The sequence below is a fragment of the Hemibagrus wyckioides genome, linkage group LG04, assembly GCF_019097595.1.
Source record: "Hemibagrus wyckioides isolate EC202008001 linkage group LG04, SWU_Hwy_1.0, whole genome shotgun sequence".
Taxonomy (NCBI): Eukaryota; Metazoa; Chordata; class Actinopteri; order Siluriformes; family Bagridae; genus Hemibagrus; species Hemibagrus wyckioides.
The window spans coordinates 30281199-30304978 of record NC_080713.1 but is presented as its reverse complement, the minus strand read 5'-3'; the positions used below and the strand labels follow the sequence as shown (position 1 = coordinate 30304978).

Genomic DNA, 23780 nt, shown 5'->3' with positions numbered 1-23780 from the left:
AGCTCAATATTGCATGACAAGTCATCTGAATTTTGAACATCTGAACTAGAATCACTCACATTCTCTGTACTTAAATCATCATCATCATCTAATGGGTCATTACCAATACTCTCAATCTGGATACTGTCAGAATAACGATTTTCAGTGGGAAGAGCTAAGCTTGACCCCTGTTTCTCAAGTATTCCAGGCTTTAAATTGCTTACCTGAAAACCCTTATTTTTCCTACTTCTATGAGTCTGAAATGAACCATAAATGTTGGTTTTATATGAACACCCTTAAAACACACAATCAACAGTCTCGTTGTTTTTGAGATGCTGTCCTATGTTTTCAAATATTTTTTGAGAGTGGAAAGTTGATTGTAATTGCACAAGAGGCATTTATATGTGGTCAGTTCATTCTGTCTGTGATGACATTTTGAAACATGAGTCAGAAGACCATTCCAAGTCTTGCAAGTGCATGGACAGTTCAAATAGACACATGGATAAGAATGGTGATGTCCATAGTGTCTATGTTCAAGCTTATAATGTTTGATAAGCTCAGATCTTCGCAAAACCGAGGTACCACAGTCTTTGCACTTCCACATTCATGAGAAGACTAGGAAAGAAAAAAAAAGACCTGCTTTACCAATTAGCACTTAATACAAATAACAAAAGGCATCAGTGTAAATGGCATCGATTATATTTGTTTCAGTCTTCAATAAAATTTGAATTTGCTGGAAAAAATAAAAATAAATCCAAGGACGGGCACTGTGGTAAGGACAAGTATATATTTAATTTTAGAATTTAACGCTTGTCAAAAGCTACTAAACAGGAAAAAGCCCATGGCTGTCTCATTTAATTTGCTAGTTAATGAAAAGCAATTTAATCGGCAACCATTTTGAAAATTTACTGTATCAGTCACTTCCAGATAAACTTTAAAACATATGTAAATTTGCTAATATTTGCTTCATTTTTTAAGTCTCTGAAGCTTTTGAAGTGTTTGACAAGTAATTTTTCCTTTTTTTTTTTTTTTGCATTTCATAGACTAATTTAATCTAGAAAATAATATACAGATTATTTCGATAAGGAGAATAATCGTTAGTTGCAGCCCTACATCTCACACCTCTGGAACTGACTCATGATGGAAGCCACCACTGCAGGTTTGATTTTTGTATCCATAAAACATCTGAAATCATGCCGTCTTGAAAATCTGCTCATTCTATCCAAAACATCAAAAGTTGTCCATAAAAGTCTGTAAAGTGCACTTGATAATGAACCAATTATATGTATGACACACAAAATAGAATAATGAATGTAATTCAGTTTTTTTGGGTGGCTGTAGCTCAGAAGGTGGAATGGTTTCCACCAATCCCAGGATCAGCGGTTCGATCCCCGCCTCGCTGTCGTACACTACCAGTCAAAAGTTTGGACACACCTTCTCCTTCTGTGTTTTTTCTTTATTTTTATTATTTTTTAACATTATATTGTATATTTAATGCAATTTGAGCTGTTGATGAGCTTTGAAATGTTTCATTTAGGGTTTCTTAAAACATAAAAGTAATGTGAACTTAAATTGCCTCTACATTTACATACTACTTACTAAACTGTCAAATTCAACCAAAATTAATGAGTGTACTTTCATACTTGATTCTTTGTGGTTAGGTTCAGTCCTCTAGAATGCATGCATATGTTCATAAGTGTGCATTGAGGAAACTTACCAAATTCTGTAGTATGGGTAAAACAGTGGCCTTTTGAGAAGACGCTCACAAATCTATAAACACAGAGGGGAATAAATATTTTTTATTTCCAACCTGCATTTTTGTTTGCATTTTGAGATACCAACCTTGTTTTACTGTTTACTGATGTCTTTCAATCGAATCAGATTTGTGTTAAGTTGCCACTAATACAATCTGAAGATTTCCTGCTCTGTCTGCTTCACACTAAAATCTTTCCACTGGTGAACCGGAGGGATGCTTTTATTGCGAAGTGGTCATAGGAAATGTGTTTCTCTCATGATGTGTACCTAACTTGGCCGAGCTTCATTAGCAGTGCAGGTGAGCTACTGTTCTTGCTTACGGCGTTCATGGCATTGTTCGTGGCCGTGTAAGCCATCTTGTGCATCTAATGTAAGATAATGCTGGGGCTATATCTGCGTCAACTCTGGGACTGTGACGCTGCTGGTGTAATAAACAAACCTGTCACCTCTGCTGAATTATAACCGATAAAAACGAGTTCTAATACATCGACTGTGTTGCGTTTCTACTCGCCAACACAGCAAAGTGCACTATTGTAGTCAATTTTAGAAACTGTATCCACATACTTTGATCCTTACCTCTCTTTGCTTCTGTGTCCCTGTCCCACCCGTTAGTAAGGGCTTACGGCAGTTCACTTTGGCCAAAACGTAAAGAAACGCGTTTTGAAAAGATATTGTCAGCAATCACAGGCATTCACATTCGGACGGGATTAGATTTCTCAGAGCATCACCGAGTTCGGCGAGAAACTGTAGGAAAATTGCTCTGGGATTTTTTAAGAGATCGTTTGAGAAAAACACAGACTTGGCAGATTCACACGGGATTAAAATAAGCCCGTCTGAGAAACACGAATTTCTCAAACCTCCCCCGGTAAAAACAGACCCGTCCGAATGGTGCTATAGCAACATTAACATTATACATTTTGTGCAAGTGAACCGGATACCATGTGGGTTGTACACATTAGCAACTCCAGCTGGCCTTAAGCATGCAGTTCCACTGCAAATAGCATGCACTCCTATAAAATTCACGTGTTTTATAGTTAGATAAGATTAACATTAATTATTACATCGATAACCAACCGTATTTAAATTTAATTAATATAAGCAGGGGACTCGGCGTAACAGTCTTAGTGACTTACATAGTCAGCCGTTTTTGAAAATAGTTTTGAGTAGCTAACGTTAGCATATACATTCAACAAGGTAGTTGTTCCTAACCCACAACATACATGAATGATTGGTGTTAGCATAAACAAGACACATTTACTCCAACAATAATATACATTTGTCTTCTTACCGTGTGTAAAAGACTTTTCTTTTTCAGTACACAAAATTCTCTTTCCAAGCGACAGACAACTGTAATGGCGGACAGCAGATTCTGGTTCAGACTGATCTGGTGCGACGTCCTGAGGTCACGTGATAAGGCGACCCTTTAGTTTAAAGTAGAAATCGGCTTTGAGGAAACAGATTACACTTAATTTTAACCAAGGAAGGCGGTGTTTCCTTTTAAGCAAAGTAAAAATATCAGTTTCAGATAAGAAATCTAAATTTTCTATCAAACTAATGAAGAAACATACTTTAGATGAATGACACAGCAGTTTAACTTTTTTCAGTGTACAGTGTTTAGGCTGCTTTGTTTATACTTACTGCTATGACTTTGTATAGCAAATAAAGCCCTATAATCTTGTGACTCTACTTGTAGTTAGAATATACCAAAAATATAAAAAAAAATAACTTTACTTGACATAAGACATGTTAACTAATTGCGTTAACTTATGTTTGTCTGCCCTGCGAACAGCAGCTATGATGTAACCGTATTCATGCTTGCTGATCCTAACTATCTATACGGACAGCAAGCAGACTAACTACAAAAAATACAACTCCGACCGGGTCTCCAGCATGGGAGGCAGACGCTCTACCAGATAAGCTAACCTGCAACTTGTAATAGTACTGATGTCAGTGGTACTAATATTTTATATATTTTACAATTATTTTATACGGGTCTCCAGCATGGGAGGCGGGCGCGCTAACAAAGTGCCACAAGCGATGAACCTTACAAATATAAAAGCTATACATACTTAAACTATTGCAAGAAATCTTTAAATAATAAATACAATCTAATGTCTCAGTTAACATATGAAGTCTAAACGAACTAGCGTGTGTGCTTTGCATTTAAGCATAAGTCCGTATAAAACCCAGGAAGTGAAGCATAGCTAAACCAGGAAGTGAAGTCCGTGAAAAATACATTTAAAAATGAATATAAAATAAACTATAATACTTATCAGCATCACACTAATAATAATAATAAATAGTGATGATAACAAGAGTGTGATTTGCTTAAGCAATAAGGGTATATCACAACATTGTGTTGTGTGTGTGTGTGTGTGTGTGTGTGTGTGTGGTGAAGCTGTTGTTTCCTCTGTTCCTGGGTAGTAACAGGTGAAGTGTGTCTCTGTAAGGGAGAATAAACTCTGCATATATAAATGAACACATGTAGAATCTAGAAACTGATTGTTCTGTCTGACGCACATTTTATATTTCTATAATGCAGTTTGTCGTTTGTTTATCAGTTGTTTCTTTAGTTTACTTTGTCTGTTGTTCCCCGCTCTCTCCTACTGTTCTAGTGTCAAATACTTTCATCAGTTTAAAATGGAAACCTGAGGCACAGATTCAGACAGTGCTGTGCTGAAATCATATCAAATTTTACATTTACTATATTATTATACTCCTGGTGGTTAGAATGATATTTTTAGTTAAAGTCCAGCACTGTGAGTCTGATAAAAACCAGGAGAAAGAAAATAATCTAGAAGAACAGAAAGTAGAGTTTAGAAATGTGTTAGTGTTCTTACTTCAGTCATTTCTACATCCTTTCTTTCTCTAATGTTGGACTAAACTCTGTTTCCTTTTCTGCAGACTATGGAGGAGTGTAAGAGGGAAATCCTGTGCTGATTTGTCTTCAGCTCTCTGTACAAATCCATCACACATCAGAGAGCTGGATCTGAGTCAGTGTAAACTGGGAGACTCAGGAGTGGAGAAGCTCTGTGATCTACTGAAGAAACACGAGTGTAAACTGGAGAAACTGCGGTGAGTAACTCAGTGATGTGATGAAACAGCTTTCTAATAAAAATCACTAACCAGAACAAAGCTCTTCCCAGTCCTAGCTAGTGATGTCTAACTAACGTGTCTAACTTGCTCTCTAGATTAGATTTATTATCAGTAATAAAGATTAAATAAAGATTTATTTGAACTCTGGTGATGAGGAGGATGTGGGATTAGGAACAAGTAGTGAGAGGTATACAGTAGTTATAGCAGTGAGGTGCTTTGCTCTACTGGGAAGTGGATTTCATTTCATTCTCAGTGCTTTATATCGGGGTTTAAACCAGAAAACAAAGCACAAGACAACAAGTCTTCTAACAGTAACATACATTGTCTCTGTACTGAACTGATAATCACCTATCTGCAGTGACTGACACATAATCAGTACATTACACATGTGAGTGTAATAAACATTTCAACTTAATCAGCTCTACACTTCCTCCTCTGAATAAGGAAGATGTTCTCTTCTGTTTTTCTGTGTCTAAGAGTCTGAACTGATCACGTAAACAGGAGCATTAAGTTGTAACTAAAATTCTGCATTTCCAGAAGAAAATATGTTTGATTGCGAAAAGCAAAGCAATATGTTGCTTAAACTATTGCAATACATTGTCAAATAGTATTTACAAGCTAAAGTCACAGTTTACAAAAGCATGGGAGGTGGGCGCGCTAACAAAGTACCACACAGCAACGTGACTTATATACAGGCTAAACATGCTTTATACAACTCTCGGTGCCTCCACGGCGCCTAGCGCAGGACTCCGTTACATATATAAAAGCTGTACATGCTTAAACTATTGCAAGACATTCTCAAATAATAAATACAAACTAAAGTCACAGTTAAAATATGAAGTTTAAACGAACTATCGTGTGCGCTATGCTTAAATGTCCGTATGAAACCCAGGCAGTGAAGCATAGCTAAAGTTTAATGTAGTCTGTGTAAGTAGTATTTACCAACACCGCTTTGCCTGCACCACCGCTAGCCTCCGTTACATATATAAAAGCTATACATGCTTAAACTTTTGCAAAAAATTCTCAAATAATAAACACAAACTAAAGTTACAGTTAAAATATGAAGTCTAAACGAACTAGCATGCACGCTATGCTTAAATGTCAGTATGAAGCCCAGGAAGTGAAGCATAGCTAAAGTTTAAGGTAGCATGTAGCTGTACAGTTAGAATTGAAGCTGTAGCTACAGTTTAAAGACGATACGACTTTAAAAAAACAAACCTCTTCACTCACTCTAGCTGACGTCACAGCTAGTCCGTACGGAAACCAGGAAGTGAAGTCCGTGAAAAATGCATTTAAAAATTAATATAAAATAAACTACAATACTTATCAGCATGAAAAGTAATAGCACACTTAAGCACGGGCGCTCTAACAAATAAGCTAAACTGCAGCTTATAATACTACTGAGATCAGTGGAGTAAAGGGAGTAAAAGCAAGGTGACTTATAAGCAAGTTGAAACATGCTTTATACAACTCGCTGCATGGCACCTAGCACGAGCCTCCGTTACATACACTGTATTGCCAAAACTATTCGCTCACCTGCCTTGACTCGCATATGAACTTAAGTGACATCCCATTCCTAATCCATAGGGTTCAATATGACGTCGGTCCACCCTTTGCAGCTATAACAGCTTCAACTCTTCTGGGAAGGCTGTCCACAAGGTTTAGGAGTGTGTTTATGGGAATTTTTGACCATTCTTCCAGAAGCGCATTTGTGAGGTCACACACTGATGTTGGACGAGAAGGTCTGGCTCTCAGTCTCCGCCCTAATTCATCCCAAAGGTGTTCTGTCGGGTTGAGGTCAGGACTCTGTGCAGGCCAGTCAAGTTCATCCACACCAGACTCTGTCATCCATGTCTTTATGGCCCTTGCTTTGTGCACTGGTGCACAGTCATGTTGGAAGAGGAAGGGGCCAGCTCCAAACTGTTCCCACAAAATTGGGAGCATGGAATTGTCCAAAATGTCTTGGTATGCTGAAGCATTCAGAGTTCCTTTCACTGGAACTAAGGGGCCAAGCCCAGCTCCTGAAAAACAACCCCACACCATAATCCCCCCTCCACCAAACTTTACACTTGGCACAGTGCAGTCAGACAAGTACCGTTCTCCTGGCAACCGCCAAACCCAGACTCGTCCATCAGATTGCCAGATGGAGAAGCACGATTCATCACTCCAGAGAACGCGTCTCCACTGCTCTAGAGTCCAGTGGCGGCATGCTTTACACCACTGCATCCGACGCTTTGCATTGCACTTGGTGATGTATGGCTTGGATGCAGCTGCTCGGCCATGGAAACCCATTCCATGAAGCTCTCTGCGCACTGTTCTTGAGCTAATCTGAAGGCCACATGAAGTTTGGAGGTCTGTAGCGATGGACTCTGCAGAAAGTTGGCGACCTCTTCGCACTATGTGCCTCAGCATCCGCTGACCCCGCTCCGTCAGTTTACGTGGCCTACCACTTCGTGGCTGAGTTGCTGTCGTTCCCAAACACTTCCACGTTCTTATAATACAGCTGACAGTTGACTGTGGAATATTTAGGAGCGAGGAAATTTCACGACTGGATTTGTTGCACAGGTGGCATCCTATCACAGTTCCACGCTGGAATTCACTCAGCTCCTGAGAGCGACCCATTCTTTCACAAATGTTTGTAAAAACAGTCTGCATGCCTAGGTGCTTGATTTTATACACCTGTGGCCATGGAAGTGATTGGAACACCTGATTCTGATTATTTGGATGGGTGAGCGAATACTTTTGGCAATATAGTGTATATAAAAACTATACATGCTTAAACTATTGCAAAAAATTATCGAATAATAAACACAAAATAAAGTTACAGTTAAAATATAAAGTCTAAACGAACCAGCGTGTGTGCTCTGCTTAAATATCAGTGTAAAGACGATACGACTTAAAAAAACAAACCTCTTCACTCACTCTAGCTGATGTCTCACACACACACACACACACACACACACTCACACACTCACACACACACACACACACACACACACACACACACACACACACACACACACACACACACACAACTATACACTGAAAAAAAACGATAGTTTGGACCAACTAAAAAAAATTGTTTTTTTACTTTTTCTGAAAGCATATTTATGACTTTGTTTTATGTTTTATTTTAATCACGTGTTAATCAATTCTTCTAATTTTCCCCAATGCAAAATATTTGCATCCACACAATTCAAAAACTGAATTTATTACAAAGGAATCGGCCAATGCATCTGCTTTTTCTACTTTGTAACAACTTTATCAATTCACTTTATAAAAACCTAAAATTGATCATTAAATCCAAACGTAGTTTTTACTTTGGAAAAAACTAATTGCTGTAATTTTGCTTCAAGTTACCTTATTAATTTTTCTCAAGTTAAACGTGTGATTTTGTACAAACTAAAATTTATAACTGTAGCTAAATCAATATCTTGTTCTGACTTAAATCCAAAAATGTAGCTACAGATAAGTTTGTGTAGTTTTCTGCTTTCAAAGAACTTAAATGTGAACATGAATACAAACCAAAAAAACATAATACATTACAATTTTACTTCATTTTACTTAGAGGCAAATTTATTACCAAAATAACACTAAATAGACAGTAAAGTTCTCCTCCAAAGACACATTTATTCTGTTTTTTAAAATATACATTACTTTCCACAAAATGCATTTTCAATCCAGAAACATAAAAAGGTATAGTGTACAACAAAAACACTTACATGAGAAAAATTTAAAAGTGCATAATGTCAATTATGGTCTTTGGATAAGATTTATTCTGTAACATTTTTCATTACATAAATATTATCAGGTTAAACTCTACATCTCTGTTATAATTTGAAACTTGAGATGTGTAATGTTCTAACTGCTAAGAACTGCATAAACACTATCTATATTAAAAACGTGGAAACATTAGTGACCTGAGTGTCGGAATGCAACGTCACTTTAAAACAAATGTAAGCCTAAGAAAAATACTGTTGACGTGATGCCATGTTTGTTCCATGTAAAAGTCACAATGACAGAAATATTGCACCAGCTGGTTCCCATCACTTGCTGGTATAATACACAAAAGGTATTAATATTTTAGTAACATACTTAAAGCAGACAAAACGAGAAATAAAGGCCTGCGTTTAGTTACTTCGCTGTCAATTCAAATGTAACAATGTTTTATTTGAATACAAGCTCTAAAATAGAATGAAACATGATGTATCCAGATGTATATAATGACTTATCAGACATTTAAAGCTGGACACTGAGACTGAAAACCCTGCGTGACATTTTTTTGGGCTCTGTTTCCATAAATATTTTCTGCAGAGCCTCAAAAATGTGTCTGAGCTCACTTGGATAGCTCAGGTTTAGCACATAGATGATGCCAAACAACATAGCAAATGCATGTGCGACTGATGGCAACTCATTAAGGACTTCCACACCTTCAATCACAATCCCAATTTCCTGTGGTGCCTGGAGAGGATTTCCTTCTTCCCTGAGGACAAACACGGCCATGGTGCACCTTTCAAGTTCAGATACTGCTTTGTCCTTCTGAACAACCTAATGCAAGCATTTATTGGAAAAATTGTTATATTTGACAAAACCAGTGTGCGATGTACAGACGTAAAAATCACAATTATTGATCACTGTGAGAGTGCAAAAATCACCCAAGATTTATTGCATATTTAGGTCAAATGATGTCAAGGAACTGTCCAAAACAATTGGTGATATCAGATATATCACTAGAAATTTCGGTAATAAAGTTGTGTAAAAAAGTAATGAAGTGCATAATTGAGACAGATCAACAACTTAGTTTTGATCCAGCCTTATGCAAAAGATGTAATTTAAAATAAGTTTAGCAGATAGAGCTGCTTACTCTTATTTCATGAGTAAGCAGGTGATGACAGTCCCTCAAAATATTTTTCTAATAGCCAACATCTTAAGTTATTGCACAAAACACATTACATAGAGCTGTGCTCTGACAAGTGAAAGCATCTGCTGAAATGTAAGAGAAAACTGACACTGCAAATATTTCTCTCTACAATTGAAAAAAAAAGGAAATGGCTCTGTGTAAATGTTGCATCACAGTTGATAATATTCTGTCACTAACTTTGTATCTGGAAATTTTAATTTACTCCAGAGTCTGCAACTTGGAGGCAGTGTATGGCCATTATGTCCAAGCTAACCTGACTCTCCTGTGAAAGAACAAAGCCTTCAAACTTAAAATGTCTAGTTATAGTCCAGGTGTATAATTTATCCTTTACAAATACCATGCCACAGCAAATCTATAGTAAATGTATTAAATGAGGAAAAAGTATATAGAGAATTACTGCTAGTAATTCTGTTAGTGGGATAAAGTTCTTCTCAAAACTATATTGTTTAATAGCCAACGTGGGACAGAATCACTTTATGATATCACACTTACAGCATTTGGCAGACAGCCTTATCCAGAGCAACTTACATTTATCTCATTTCATACAACTGAGCAGTTGAGGGTTAAGGGCTTTGCTCAAGGGCCCAGAAGGGGCAGCTTGGTGGTCCTGGGATTTGGACTCACCACCTTATTCTCTGAATTACCTTAGTATTCTTTTACATGTCTGGGTCGACCTGATGAATGTCAAGTATTCAGTCTGTTTTAGCTCTGTTTTTGGTCTCCACCAACTCGAGTGGGAAATATCTGTTTCTTAACTGATACAGTTAAGTACACAAGTTTTCACCAGATAGTTTCTAAAATTGTCTGGGAATAGGCAAATAATGTAGAGTGGATTTATCAGAGATTATTTGATGAAAGAGGTGCTTGCTGTTGTTACAGCCATGAACAAGTTCATATACAGAGATATTGTGAGTATTAAACTACCAGCCAATAGAAGGTCTTTGGCAAATGAGTCAGGAGAACTGTAGAGTTGGATGAAGGCTTTTTCTACTATAATGTTGATGTCTTTAATCAGGACATGTGTCATCTTCCTCACATTACTTTGATTTGTATTGGTGCATCACCTTGAAGACAGAATAATATTATTGTTTGAAATGTATACACCTTTTCTTAGTTCAGCACATGATATCTAAGAAAATCACTCCCTGCCAATGACCACTGACTGTCACCAAGGTTATATGGAATCATTTGTTAAAGCAGTAATACTGAACTTGAACCTAGCATCACAGAGTACACAACAGACCTGATTTGACAAAAGAAAGAAGACGACCATAAATGTATCATGAGCCTGAGCACTCTTGGTAAGACCTGGGGACATACACTACTCAAAATGTTAGGGATATTTGACTTTTGGGTGAAATTTATGGAAAATGTAAAACGTTCATGCTACAGTGATATTATATCATGAACACAGAGCATTTATTAAGTAGAAGCATGCAATGGTAATTTCTTCACCTCAAACAGTTTGAAACAAAAGCTAACAACAGTGGTGGGTATACCACAACAAAAAATGTCAACATCTCAATAACTTGTCAATTGTTAGGTGTCATCTTGGTCTCATGATGTCAAAATTTCACCTGAAAGTCAAATATCCCTGACTTTTTGTAAGTAGTGTGTGTGTAGTTTTGAAGTCTGATTTGTCAATTTAATAAGAATAACATTTTTCATTTCTAAGACTTTAGTTATTCATGCCAAAATGCTTACCAGATAGTCTTTAATGAGTTGGCCAACGTCCTCCCCCAAGTACACAGTAAGGCACTTCAGCAGACACTCTCGTCTTAGATTCACGTCCAGGCTCGAGACACACAGACAAAACTGATCTAGTCCAATTGTACAACCTGACTAAAGATAGACATTACATATAGGATTTACTTTGCCGTATCAACCATATAGCACTGAATCTGTATACAAAGAATTACCAATGCTTTGAGCAAACTAGTTAAAAAGTCCGTCAAACTAGAAACTTAAGTTCATATCTGACCTGGGAAAGCCTTACAGACGAGAGAACTGATTGTTTCATTAGGCTTGGAAAGTGTGATATAATGAACACAGCGTACCTTGAATCCTGTACTCGGACAGCACACAGTAACGTGTGAACAACATCTATAGGTTTTATTCTACTGGTTCTAATGGACACATTCATGAAAACAATGTCCCTAACAATAAATGTAAACGTAGAGCCCTGTTCACAGTTTTACATTTGTGATTGAAAGTTAATATGTGCTTTATTGAGCGAGTATCTCCCTAGTCTTCTCTCTCACACTTCCTCCCTTCTTTCTGATTATTTCAATTAACCTGCTCTAGTGCTTGTCTAAGGAAGCCAGGAATCTTGTTTGAAGCAGAACTGTTGTGATTCTAAGAAATTCAGCATTGATCTTAAAAAAAAAAAAAACAGAAGAAGAATTGGACTTTGTATCCTAGGATTGCAGTAACAATCAGTATCAATGTGAATTGAAACCTCTGGAAAGTATATGTGTGTGTGTGGCCTTGACAGCTGAAATTTTACATGAAAACATGATTTCTGAATTGTGGCTCAAATTATTAATAAATTTTATATTACAGTATATCTTTTTCCACAATGAAGAAATCTAAGTCAACATCATTCTTGTTACAAGCATGCTCTGACCCATACACATTAATTTAAGTATTCATATAATCAAACAATGACCAATACACTGGAAAGCTGCACACATTGCTAGATACAAATTGGAACCCTCTCACATTCTAAGATGGACAACTTCTGTTCTTTGTTTTTCTCTGCAAGTTCTCTGGATAATTTTGTGAACCTATTTGGTGGCACACCACTCTCAAAGTTTCCCACTAAATGAAAATCTTAACTACTTCAACGTACCTCATCCATGCTGAACAATGCAGGCCATCTCTCTCTCAGCTCCTCCACTCCCATTTCCTTCTCCACAATTTCAAGTCAAAGTCAAAGAAGCTTTATTGTCACTTCAACCATATATAGCAGATGCAGTACACAGTGAAGTGAAACAACGTTCCTCCTAGAGCAGAGGTGCTACACAGAACACAGACAAAGTACAGTGACGCAGACAAACATAGAGCTAAACATAGAGATAAAAAAATTAAACTATAATTTAAAACTTAAACTATACTTAAGGTGCAGTCTTTAAGAACTAGACAAAAAACAGAAGTGCACAGGAAGAAAAGACAAGATAAGACAAGACAAGACAAGAGAGTGCAGACAAACAACATATAGGCCGACTTTGTGCAATAAACAAGACAATGTGCAAAGAACAGTGTATACAGTGACTGCAGATATTAAAGTGACACATGTAAACAGCATTAATATAAATATATATAAATGTAAAGTGGCATGTACGTGCAAACAGGATAATTTGGTGTGTGTGTGTCTGACTGTCCAGCACAGTTCAGTTCTTTTTTTTTTTTTTGTGCGTGTGTATTATGTATGTGTGTGTGTGTCCGTGTCCAGCACAGTTCAGTTCTCCTCTGAGATCAGATCTTGGTTGTACATGTGTGTGTGTGTGTGTGTTCTTGCCTTCTCAGTGAGAAGGTTTTGGCCATTTTGTCCTTTATCACTGTGCGATTGCCTCTCTCTCTTTCACTTCACTTAAAAGTGTCACTCTCTCACTCTCCAGTTTTCCTGGAGTTTCTCCAACTGGAATGTCAGGAATATGGTTGGCCTTTCCTTGCCTTGGTCTCTTTACTTTCTTCATTGGCAATGCATCATCTGGAGCTTTGGATTTCAGTGAATTTGCAAGCAACTCAGAACACCCAATGCCCTTAAGTTGGGTTCGGTAGTTGCCCATCTTTGTTTTCAGTCTCTGCTTCCATCCATAGCACCTGCTGTATGACCCAGGTTCAGTGAGGCATGGATGCTTCCTAATGAGTGCTTCTGCAACATCACAAAAGTCAGAATCTGTTGGGTATGCTTTGTACTTGAAAATCTCTTCAGCTACCTTTTCCAGAATATCTGACTTCATTTTTGAGCTCAGTGTCAGTCTTGTCATGTTTGCTTTATATGCTGCATTTCCCTTTTCTAACTGCAGTTCAGTGTCATAAGAGAATACTGGTATACAAAACTCTCTTGGCCACATTTGAGTTCTTGTAGAAACTGAAAAAAAAAGAAAATCAAAACTGTTTAAGTGCAAGTATTAGTTATATTCCACATCTCATATATATTCAATATTAAATTCAACCATGTTTTTAATAATACATTTACCTACACAGACTTAATACTTTGTAGTAAATTATGCAACCAAGCGCTCTACTGAATTTGCATGGAATTGTTAGTGTTACACTGTTTCACTACAAGTGGCATTTTCAGTTTGAAAAATGAGAGTCTAAAGTACTTAAATTATTATATGTTAAGATTTGTTTTTAATGTATGTAATTCTCCCTTTTGTGTTACCATCTCACACTGGACCCTAGACATGAAATGGGAACATCTCTACAACAACAGGTTGTTTTGTCTGACAGAACAACTGAGATTGATCCCACACACACACCTGAAAAAATACATTCCACATACTGTATTGAAAAATGTAATTTAAACATTACCAGCCCAACATCCTTACATATCCAACCTTATGCATATATGTGTCTCTTCAAGGAGACGAGGCGCCGACCACCAACCATATAGTGAGCCAGAGGGTACTGATCTCTCAGCTCATGTGCCTCAACAAGCCTTAGTTCTCTGGGAGTAGATATGGCCACGTCATAAGCTCGATAATGTTCCAGGTACCATGCAGCCAGTTTTTTGACAATGAAAGTAAGACTCTTGTGAAGAACAATCACGTGAACTATTTCACAAAATTCTGGAAGTCCTGCCAGCGACCCATGGGCTACCACCATTCCAGTCCTGTAGTTGAAGCCGTTGTAGGTGACATTTTTTGCAAGGTTCACACTGATGATATCTGGGTGCTTCTGTTTCACTGCCAGTGCAATATCCTGATTAATGACATCAATGTGAAGTATTGAAACATGTGTAACCTCCAAAATTGGTTTAGCAAGTTGACACATGAGCAGACTGTGTGCAGTCTGAAATTGGTGCCTTTGAGCTAAAGAATACAATACATTTTTGTAACAGTTTGTTTGACGGACTGCTGTTTTGAAGAAGCTGTTTTGCTTCAAATCTCATAGTCCACAGTGCAACCAGCAGGCCAAACTGACGTATCAACTGTGGATAGTGTTCCAAATAATGATGTAATTCTTTGATGGGGAAAACTTTTGGAATACTGTCCTGTGTTCAGATATCTTGAAATCAAGATAAGCAACAGATTCGTCAGTGTGATATGGTGCTACAAGAAGTTCAACAATGTCCTTTAGTTCACAGAGGATTTGCCATGCTGGTTCATTAGGAGGAACTCTGCATCCAATCAAGAGAGGAAAAAATCTCAACAAACTCCAGTTCTCATGTGCATTTCCTCCAGTTGTTTTCTTTGTTGTGTAGGTGAGTAGCACAGGATGGGGACGGTTTGTCTTATCAGTCCACTTAAATGGAAATGCTATTATTGCTTCATTTAAACCAGCTAATGTAAAATATTGTTTGGAAATTAACACATTAAGACAAAGGGCAATTTCAACAGGGATAATCCCTTCAAAGAGATCATGAACTATATCTGGGGGGAAACCCTGAGTCTCATTAAAATATGGCAGATTTTGAGACAGCACACACTTCCTTTTCACACCAAAATGACTGGCCAATGAATTTTCATCAATAGCTTTGAGATGACAAGTATGAATTTCCTTGCTCCTAAGAGAGAAAGCTCCTGAATTGACCTCTTTTATTTGAATATCAATATTTTCTGCTGTGCAAAATCTGCAGACATATTTTCCTGAGAAATTTTCCACAAAACCTGCAATACTGTGGGCCCCAAGGTTGTCTGCTATTACACAATGAACTAAGCCTTTCAGGGTTTTCCCCAACTTAGAAATAAACACTCCATGTTGTTCCATCTATCAAAGGCTTCAACACACTGTTGCACTTAACATCATCACTATGAATAAGGGCAGGCAAATATATAGATGACAGAGAGGAGTGATAACTGGCAGGTAAATTGCCCAATGTTCAATATACCCCAAAGACTTTGTTTTTTCCTTGAAGTACCAAACGGATTACAAATTTCAAAATCATCTACATACAATATCAGTGAAATAGCACAGTCCTGTGATAACACCACATTTTCTTTGTAATTACTACCCTCATAGAAGGATCTATACAGGGTTTTATCAGGTTTGACTTAATGAGTTTTTAAATTAATTGCTTTATCCAATAAAGTTTCACAACTCAGTATTTGTTGTAAAGATTTTAGTATAGGGATGTATTGGAATGATTTCCTATTCTGTGAGTCAAGAACATATTCTGCAGGTTCTACAATATTGAATTATTTTTTATAGTAGATCTTTCACTTCCATGCAGTGGAAAGTGGACCATCACAACCAAAACAAGCTGTAACTGGATTTGACTTACAAAGAGCAGATGCTAGTTCTTTCAGAACAGTTTGATCTACTTCACAGTTACTATTCTGAAGATGCTGAGCTATGGTTTGATGGATAAGAGGAGTAGAAGCAGTCCTTATTAAATAGTCAAACTCTTGTAAAAGCTCATCAACAGCTACACTGGGAACAAGGAAAATGTGTTCTAGCTTTAATAAAAGTGAGGCAACTTTGAGCTCAATATTGCATGACAAGTCATCTGAATTCTGAACATCTGAACTAGAATCACTCACATTCTCTGTACTTAAATCATCATCATCATCTAATGGGTCATTACCAATACTCTCAATCTGGATACTGTCAGAATAACGATTTTCAGTGGGAAGAGCTAAGCTTGACCCCTGTTTCTCAAGTATTCCAGGCTTTAAATTGCTTACCTGAAAACCCTTATTTTTCCTACTTCTATGAGTCTGAAATGAACCATAAATGTTGGTTTTATATGAACACCCTTAAAACACACAATCAACAGTCTCGTTGTTTTTGAGATGCTGTCCTATGTTTTCAAATATTTTTTGAGAGTGGAAAGTTGATTGTAATTGCACAAGAGGCATTTATATGTGGTCAGTTCATTCTGTCTGTGATGACATTTTGAAACATGAGTCAGAAGACCATTCCAAGTCTTGCAAGTGCATGGACAGTTCAAATAGACACATGGATAAGAATGGTGATGTCCATAGTGTCTATGTTCAAGCTTATAATGTTTGATAAGCTCAGATCTTCGCAAAACCGAGGTACCACAGTCTTTGCACTTCCACATTCATGAGAAGACTAGGAAAGAAAAAAAAGACCTGCTTTACCAATTAGCACTTAATACAAATAACAAAAGGCATCAGTGTAAATGGCATCGATTATATTTGTTTCAGTCTTCAATAAAATTTGAATTTGCTGGAAAAAATAAAAATAAATCCAAGGACGGGCACTGTGGTAAGGACAAGTATATATTTAATTTTAGAATTTAACGCTTGTCAAAAGCTACTAAACAGGAAAAAGCCCATGGCTGTCTCATTTAATTTGCTAGTTAATGAAAAGCAATTTAATCGGCAACCATTTTGAAAATTTACTGTATCAGTCACTTCCAGATAAACTTTAAAACATATGTAAATTTGCTAATATTTGCTTCATTTTTTAAGTCTCTGAAGCTTTTGAAGTGTTTGACAAGTAATTTTTCCTTCTTTTTTTTTTTGCATTTCATAGACTAATTTAATCTAGAAAATAATATACAGATTATTTCGATAAGGAGAATAATCGTTAGTTGCAGCCCTACATCTCACACCTCTGGAACTGACTCATGATGGAAGCCACCACTGCAGGTTTGATTTTTGTATCCATAAAACATCTGAAATCATGCCGTCTTGAAAATCTGCTCATTCTATCCAAAACATCAAAAGTTGTCCATAAAAGTCTGTAAAGTGCACTTGATAATGAACCAATTATATGTATGACACACAAAATAGAATAATGAATGTAATTCAGTTTTTTTGGGTGGCTGTAGCTCAGAAGGTGGAATGGTTTCCACCAATCCCAGGATCAGCGGTTCGATCCCCGCCTCGCTGTCGTACACTACCAGTCAAAAGTTTGGACACACCTTCTCCTTCTGTGTTTTTTCTTTATTTTTATTATTTTTTAACATTATATTGTATATTTAATGCAATTTGAGCTGTTGATGAGCTTTGAAATGTTTCATTTAGGGTTTCTTAAAACATAAAAGTAATGTGAACTTAAATTGCCTCTACATTTACATACTACTTACTAAACTGTCAAATTCAACCAAAATTAATGAGTGTACTTTCATACTTGATTCTTTGTGGTTAGGTTCAGTCCTCTAGAATGCATGCATATGTTCATAAGTGTGCATTGAGGAAACTTACCAAATTCTGTAGTATGGGTAAAACAGTGGCCTTTTGAGAAGACGCTCACAAATCTATAAACACAGAGGGGAATAAATATTTTTTATTTCCAACCTGCATTTTTGTTTGCATTTTGAGATACCAACCTTGTTTTACTGTTTACTGATGTCTTTCAATCGAATCAGATTTGTGTTAAGTTGCCACTAATACAATCTGAAGATTTCCTGCTCTGTCTGCTTCACACTAAAATCTTTCCACTGGTGAACCGGAGGGATGCTTTTATTGCGAAGAGGTCATAGGAAATGTGTTTCTCTCATGATGTGTACCTAACTTGGCCGAGCTTCATTAGCAGTGCAGGTGAGCTACTGTTCTTGCTTACGGCGTTCATGGCATTGTTCGTGGCCGTGTAAGCCATCTTGTGCATCTAATGTAAGATAATGCTGGGGCTATATCTGCGTCAACTCTGGGACTGTGACGCTGCTGGTGTAATAAACAAACCTGTCACCTCTGCTGAATTATAACCGATAAAAACGAGTTCTAATACATCGACTGTGTTGCGTTTCTACTCGCCAACACAGCAAAGTGCACTATTGTAGTCAATTTTAGAAACTGTATCCACATACTTTGATCCTTACCTCTCTTTGCTTCTGTGTCCCTGTCCCACCCGTTAGTAAGGGCTTATGGCAGTTCACTTTGGCCAAAACATGTAAAGAAACGCATTTTGAAAAGATATTGTCAGCAATCACAGGCATTCACATTCGGACGGGATTAGATTTCTCAGAGCATCACCGAGTTCGGCGAGAAACTGTAGGAAAATTGCTCTGGAATTTTTTAAGAGATCGTTTGAGAAAAACACAGACTTGGCAGATTCACACGGGATTAAAATAAGCCCGTCTGAGAAAAACGAATTTCTCAAACCTCCCCCGGTAAAAACAGACCCGTCCGAATGGTGCTATAGCAACATTAACATTATACATTTTGTGCAAGTGAACCGGATACCATGTGGGTTGTACACATTAGCAACTCCAGCTGGCCTTAAGCATGCAGTTCCACTGCAAATAGCATGCACTCCTATAAAATTCACGTGTTTTATAGTTAGATAAGATTAACATTAATTATTACATCGATAACCAACCGTATTTAAATTTAATTAATATTAGCAGGGGACTCGGCGTAACAGTCTTAGTGACTTACATAGTCAGCCGTTTTTGAAAATAGTTTTGAGTAGCTAACGTTAGCAAATACATTCAACAAGGTAGTTGTTCCTAACCCACAACATACATGAATGATTGGTGTTAGCATAAACAAGACACATTTACTCCAACAATAATATACATTTGTCTTCTTACCGTGTGTAAAAGACTTTTCTTTTTCAGTACACAAAATTCTCTTTCCAAGCGACAGACAACTGTAATGGCGGACAGCAGATTCTGGTTCAGACTGATCTGGTGCGACGTCCTGAGGTCACGTGATAAGGCGACCCTTTAGTTTAAAGTAGAAATCGGCTTTGAGGAAACGGATTACACTTAATTTTAACCAAGGAAGGCGGTGTTTCCTTTTAAGCAAAGTAAAAATAACAGTTTCAGATAAGAAATCAAAATTTTCTATCAAACTAATGAAGAAACATACTTTAGATGAATGACACAGCAGTTTTACTTTTTTCAGTGTACAGTGTTTAGGCTGCTTTGTTTATACTTACTGCTATGACTTTGTATAGCAAATAAAGCCCTATAATCTTGTGACTCTACTTGTAGTTAGAATATACCAAAAATATAAAAAAAAATAACTTTACTTGACATAAGACATGTTAACTAATTGCGTTAACTTATGTTTGTCTGCCCTGCGAACAGCAGCTATGATGTAACCGTATTCATGCTTGCTGATCCTAACTATCTATACGGACAGCAAGCAGACTAACTACAAAAAATACAACTCCGACCGGGTCTCCAGCATGGGAGGCAGACGCTCTACCAGATAAGCTAACCTGCAACTTGTAATATTACTGATGTCAGTGGTACTAATATTTTATATATTTTACAATTATTTTATACGGGTCTCCAGCATGGGAGGCGGGCGCGCTAACAAAGTGCCACAAGCGATGAACCTTACAAATATAAAAGCTATACATACTTAAACTATTGCAAGAAATCTTCAAATAATAAATACAATCTAATGTCTCAGTTAACATATGAAGTCTAAACGAACTAGCGTGTGTGCTTTGCATTTAAGCATAAGTCCGTATAAAACCCAGGAAGTGAAGCATAGCTAAACCAGGAAGTGAAGTCCGTGAAAAATACATTTAAAAATGAATATAAAATAAACTATAATACTTATCAGCATCACACTAATAATAATAATAATAAATAGTGATAACAAGAGTGTGATTTGCTTAAGCAATAAGGGTATATCACAACATTGTGTTGTGTGTGTGTGTGTGTGTGTCTGCTGTTGTTTCCTCTGTTCCTGGGTAGTAACAGGTGAAGTGTGTCTCTGTAAGGGAGAATAAACTCTGCATATATAAATGAACACATGTAGAATCTAGAAACTGATTGTTCTGTCTGACGCACATTTTATATTTCTATAATGCAGTTTGTCGTTTGTTTATCAGTTGTTTCTTTAGTTTACTTTGTCTGTTGTTCCCCGCTCTCTCCTACTGTTCTAGTGTCAAATACTTTCATCAGTTTAAAATGGAAACCTGAGGCACAGATTCAGACAGTGCTGTGCTGAAATCATATCAAATTTTACATTTACTATATTATTATACTCCTGGTGGTTAGAATGATATTTTTAGTTAAAGTCCAGCACTGTGAGTCTGATAAAAACCAGGAGAAAGAAAATAATCTAGAAGAACAGAAAGTAGAGTTTAGAAATGTGTTAGTGTTCTTACTTCAGTCATTTCTACATCCTTTCTTTCTCTAATGTTGGACTAAACTCTGTTTCCTTTTCTGCAGACTATGTAACAGTGTAAGAGGGAAATCCTGTGCTGATTTGTCTTCAGCTCTCTGTACAAATCCATCACACATCAGAGAGCTGGATCTGGGTTGGTGTGAACTGGGAGACTCAGGAGTGGAGAAGCTCTGTGATCTACTGAAGAAACACGAGTGTAAACTGGAGAAACTGCGGTGAGTAACTCAGTGATGTGATGAAACAGCTTTCTGTGTTAAATCAATTAACTCGACTCAACAGTTAACATGCTGCTTATGTCAATTTAAAATAATTTATTGCAAAATATGATGTTCAATATTGACATTTTTTAAAGTAGAAACAAAAATATCTTATTCAGCTGGTTTAGTTTATGGTAATAAGCTGTGTGAATAAATATTACTAATAATATAACACAAGCTCTCAGAGGAAGAAACAGTTGGAGACCCCTGGTTTAGAGAGATAGTGTCAGGGTAGGCAGGTGAGGACCCAAATGCAGAACACAGTCAAAGTTCAAAATAAGAGTCTTTAATAAAGGCAAGCACTGGAAATGGCAGAGTTCTCAGATAACAACCACAGAACAACCGAAAACCAGGGTAAAGCAGGCTGGGCAGAATCAGTACCAGAATCCAGTCCAATAATCCAGAATCAGTAACAGAATCCAGTCCAATAATCCAGAATCAGTACCAGAATCCAGTCCAATAATCCAGAATCAGTACCAGAATCCAGTCCAATAATCCAGAATCAGCAACAGAATCCAGTCCAATAATCCAGAATCAGTAACAGAATCCAGTCCAATAATCCAGAATCAGCAACAGAATCCAGTCCAATAATCCAGAATCAGTAACAGAATCCAGTCCAATAATCCAGAATCAGCAACAGAATCCAGTCCAATAATCCAGAATCAGTAACAGAATCCAGTCCAATAATCCAGAATCAGTACCAGAATCCAGTCCAATAATCCAGAATCAGTACCAGAATCCAGTCCAATAATCCAGAATCAGTACCAGAATCCAGTCCAATAATCCAGAATCAGTAACAGAATCCAGTCCAATAATCCAGAAGATACCTGAAGACACCATCTGGCAAAGAGCATGTGCAGCCCGCTGGCTTATATAGGGCTGACAAGCATAAAATGGAGGAAACAGGAAGTGAGATCACAAAACCGGAAGTTGGGAACGCATGCCTGACAGATAGATGAGTAAATGGAGAAATGGAGGGGTAGGGAGATAAAAAGCTAGATAAGCAGATCTAACAAATAACAAATAAACACCACAGCAGCTAGCAACAATAGCAGAGTTTAGAAATGTGTTAGTGTTCTTACTTCAGTCATTTCTACATCCTTTCTTTCTCTAATGTTGGACTAAACTCTGTTTCCTTTTCTGCAGACTATGGAAGAGTGTAAGAGGGAAATCCTGTGCTGATTTGTCTTCAGCTCTCTGTACAAATCCATCACACATCAGAGAGCTGGATCTGAGTCGGTGTGAACTGGGAGACTCAGGAGTGGAGAAGCTCTGTGATCTACTGAAGAAACACGAGTGTAAACTGGAGAAACTGCGGTGAGTAACTCAGTGATGTGATGAAACAGCTTTCTAATAAAAATCACTAACCAGAACAAAGCTCTTCCCAGTCCTAGCTAGTAATGTCTAACTAACGTGTCTAACTTGCTCTCTAGATTAGATTTATTATCAGTAATAAAGATTAAATAAAGATTTATTTGAACTCTGGTGATGAGGAGGATGTGGGATTAGGAACAAGTAGTGAGAGGTATACAGTAGTTATAGCAGTGAGGTGCTTTGCTCTACTGGGAAGTGGATTTCAGTAGGAACTGAATCAAGTGTGAGATTTATTTGAACTCAGTGATGTGATGAAACTTAAATAATCTTTATAATGATGCAGGATTACACTTTAGAGTTGTTTTTCACAGACCATACACACATCTTTTCTAATACACAATAACAATGTAGATAAATACTTTACTATTATATTTATGCTTCTCATTTTACACACATGCCTTCATCATTATTTAGTTCTGTGAAGTAAAGAAACTAAAATCTTTTCTCTCTGCAGGTTATTTGACTGCAGAATAACAGATAGAGGCTGTGCTGCTCTGACTGAGGCTCTGAAGATAAACTCCTCACATCTGAAAGTGCTGGATCTGAGAGAGAATAAACTGGGAAATTCAGTCAGAGATCTGGAGGAGATACTGAAGCGTTCAGGAGGAGAGCTAATGTAAGTAACCTGAACACACAGAGTGTTAGAGTGCAGTGTGAGAGTAATGTAAATGATCAAATCAGCAGCATGTTGGTAATCGTATTGACAGAAACACATAGAATATAACCTCAGAATATAGGATCAGAATTAAACCCCAACAGTAACTCATCACTGCATGTTAATAACTTCTTGTGGATCAGATTTAACAGAAGTGAACTTTGACCTGATCTGTTTCTGTTCTACAGAAAAACCACTGCACTAATCTGATCATTCATGATTATTCTACTTTTATCTCATATTTCTTGTGTTTATTCAGTTAAACTAAATGTGATCAAATAAATGGATAAGAGAAATGACACAGGGTACAGTGTTGAACATTTTTCTGGTTTGATTTTACAGATATTAATAAATCCACACGCTGATCCATTTCTTCACTGGTGATAACTGACCTGATAAACAGCTCTCTCTGGAAGCTGAGTTCTCTGTACACTAGAAGGAACAAAGACACAGAACAGAGAGGAAGCAGTGTGAATTCTGAATCCAGTGATTTTACATTATAAATTTGG

General features: G+C 37.1%; 1 protein-coding gene and 2 long non-coding RNA genes across 3 annotated transcripts in view; 1 reads left to right on the top strand and 2 right to left on the bottom strand.

Annotated features, from left to right (window-relative positions):
- The window catches only part of LOC131351769 (uncharacterized), a 277436-nt gene that overhangs the window by 166514 nt on the left and 87142 nt on the right, over positions 1-23780 (top strand). The window lies entirely within an intron of this gene.
- Positions 84-3893, bottom strand: LOC131351788 (uncharacterized). Its single transcript, XR_009204437.1, has 3 exons — positions 3023-3893; positions 1697-1749; positions 84-594 (listed from the first exon to the last, which is right to left on the bottom strand). It is a non-coding gene; the product is annotated as an uncharacterized LOC131351788 (long non-coding RNA).
- Positions 12921-19711, bottom strand: LOC131351787 (uncharacterized). The gene is made up of 3 exons (XR_009204436.1): positions 19428-19711; positions 18100-18152; positions 12921-16999 (listed from the first exon to the last, which is right to left on the bottom strand). It is a non-coding gene; the product is annotated as an uncharacterized LOC131351787 (long non-coding RNA).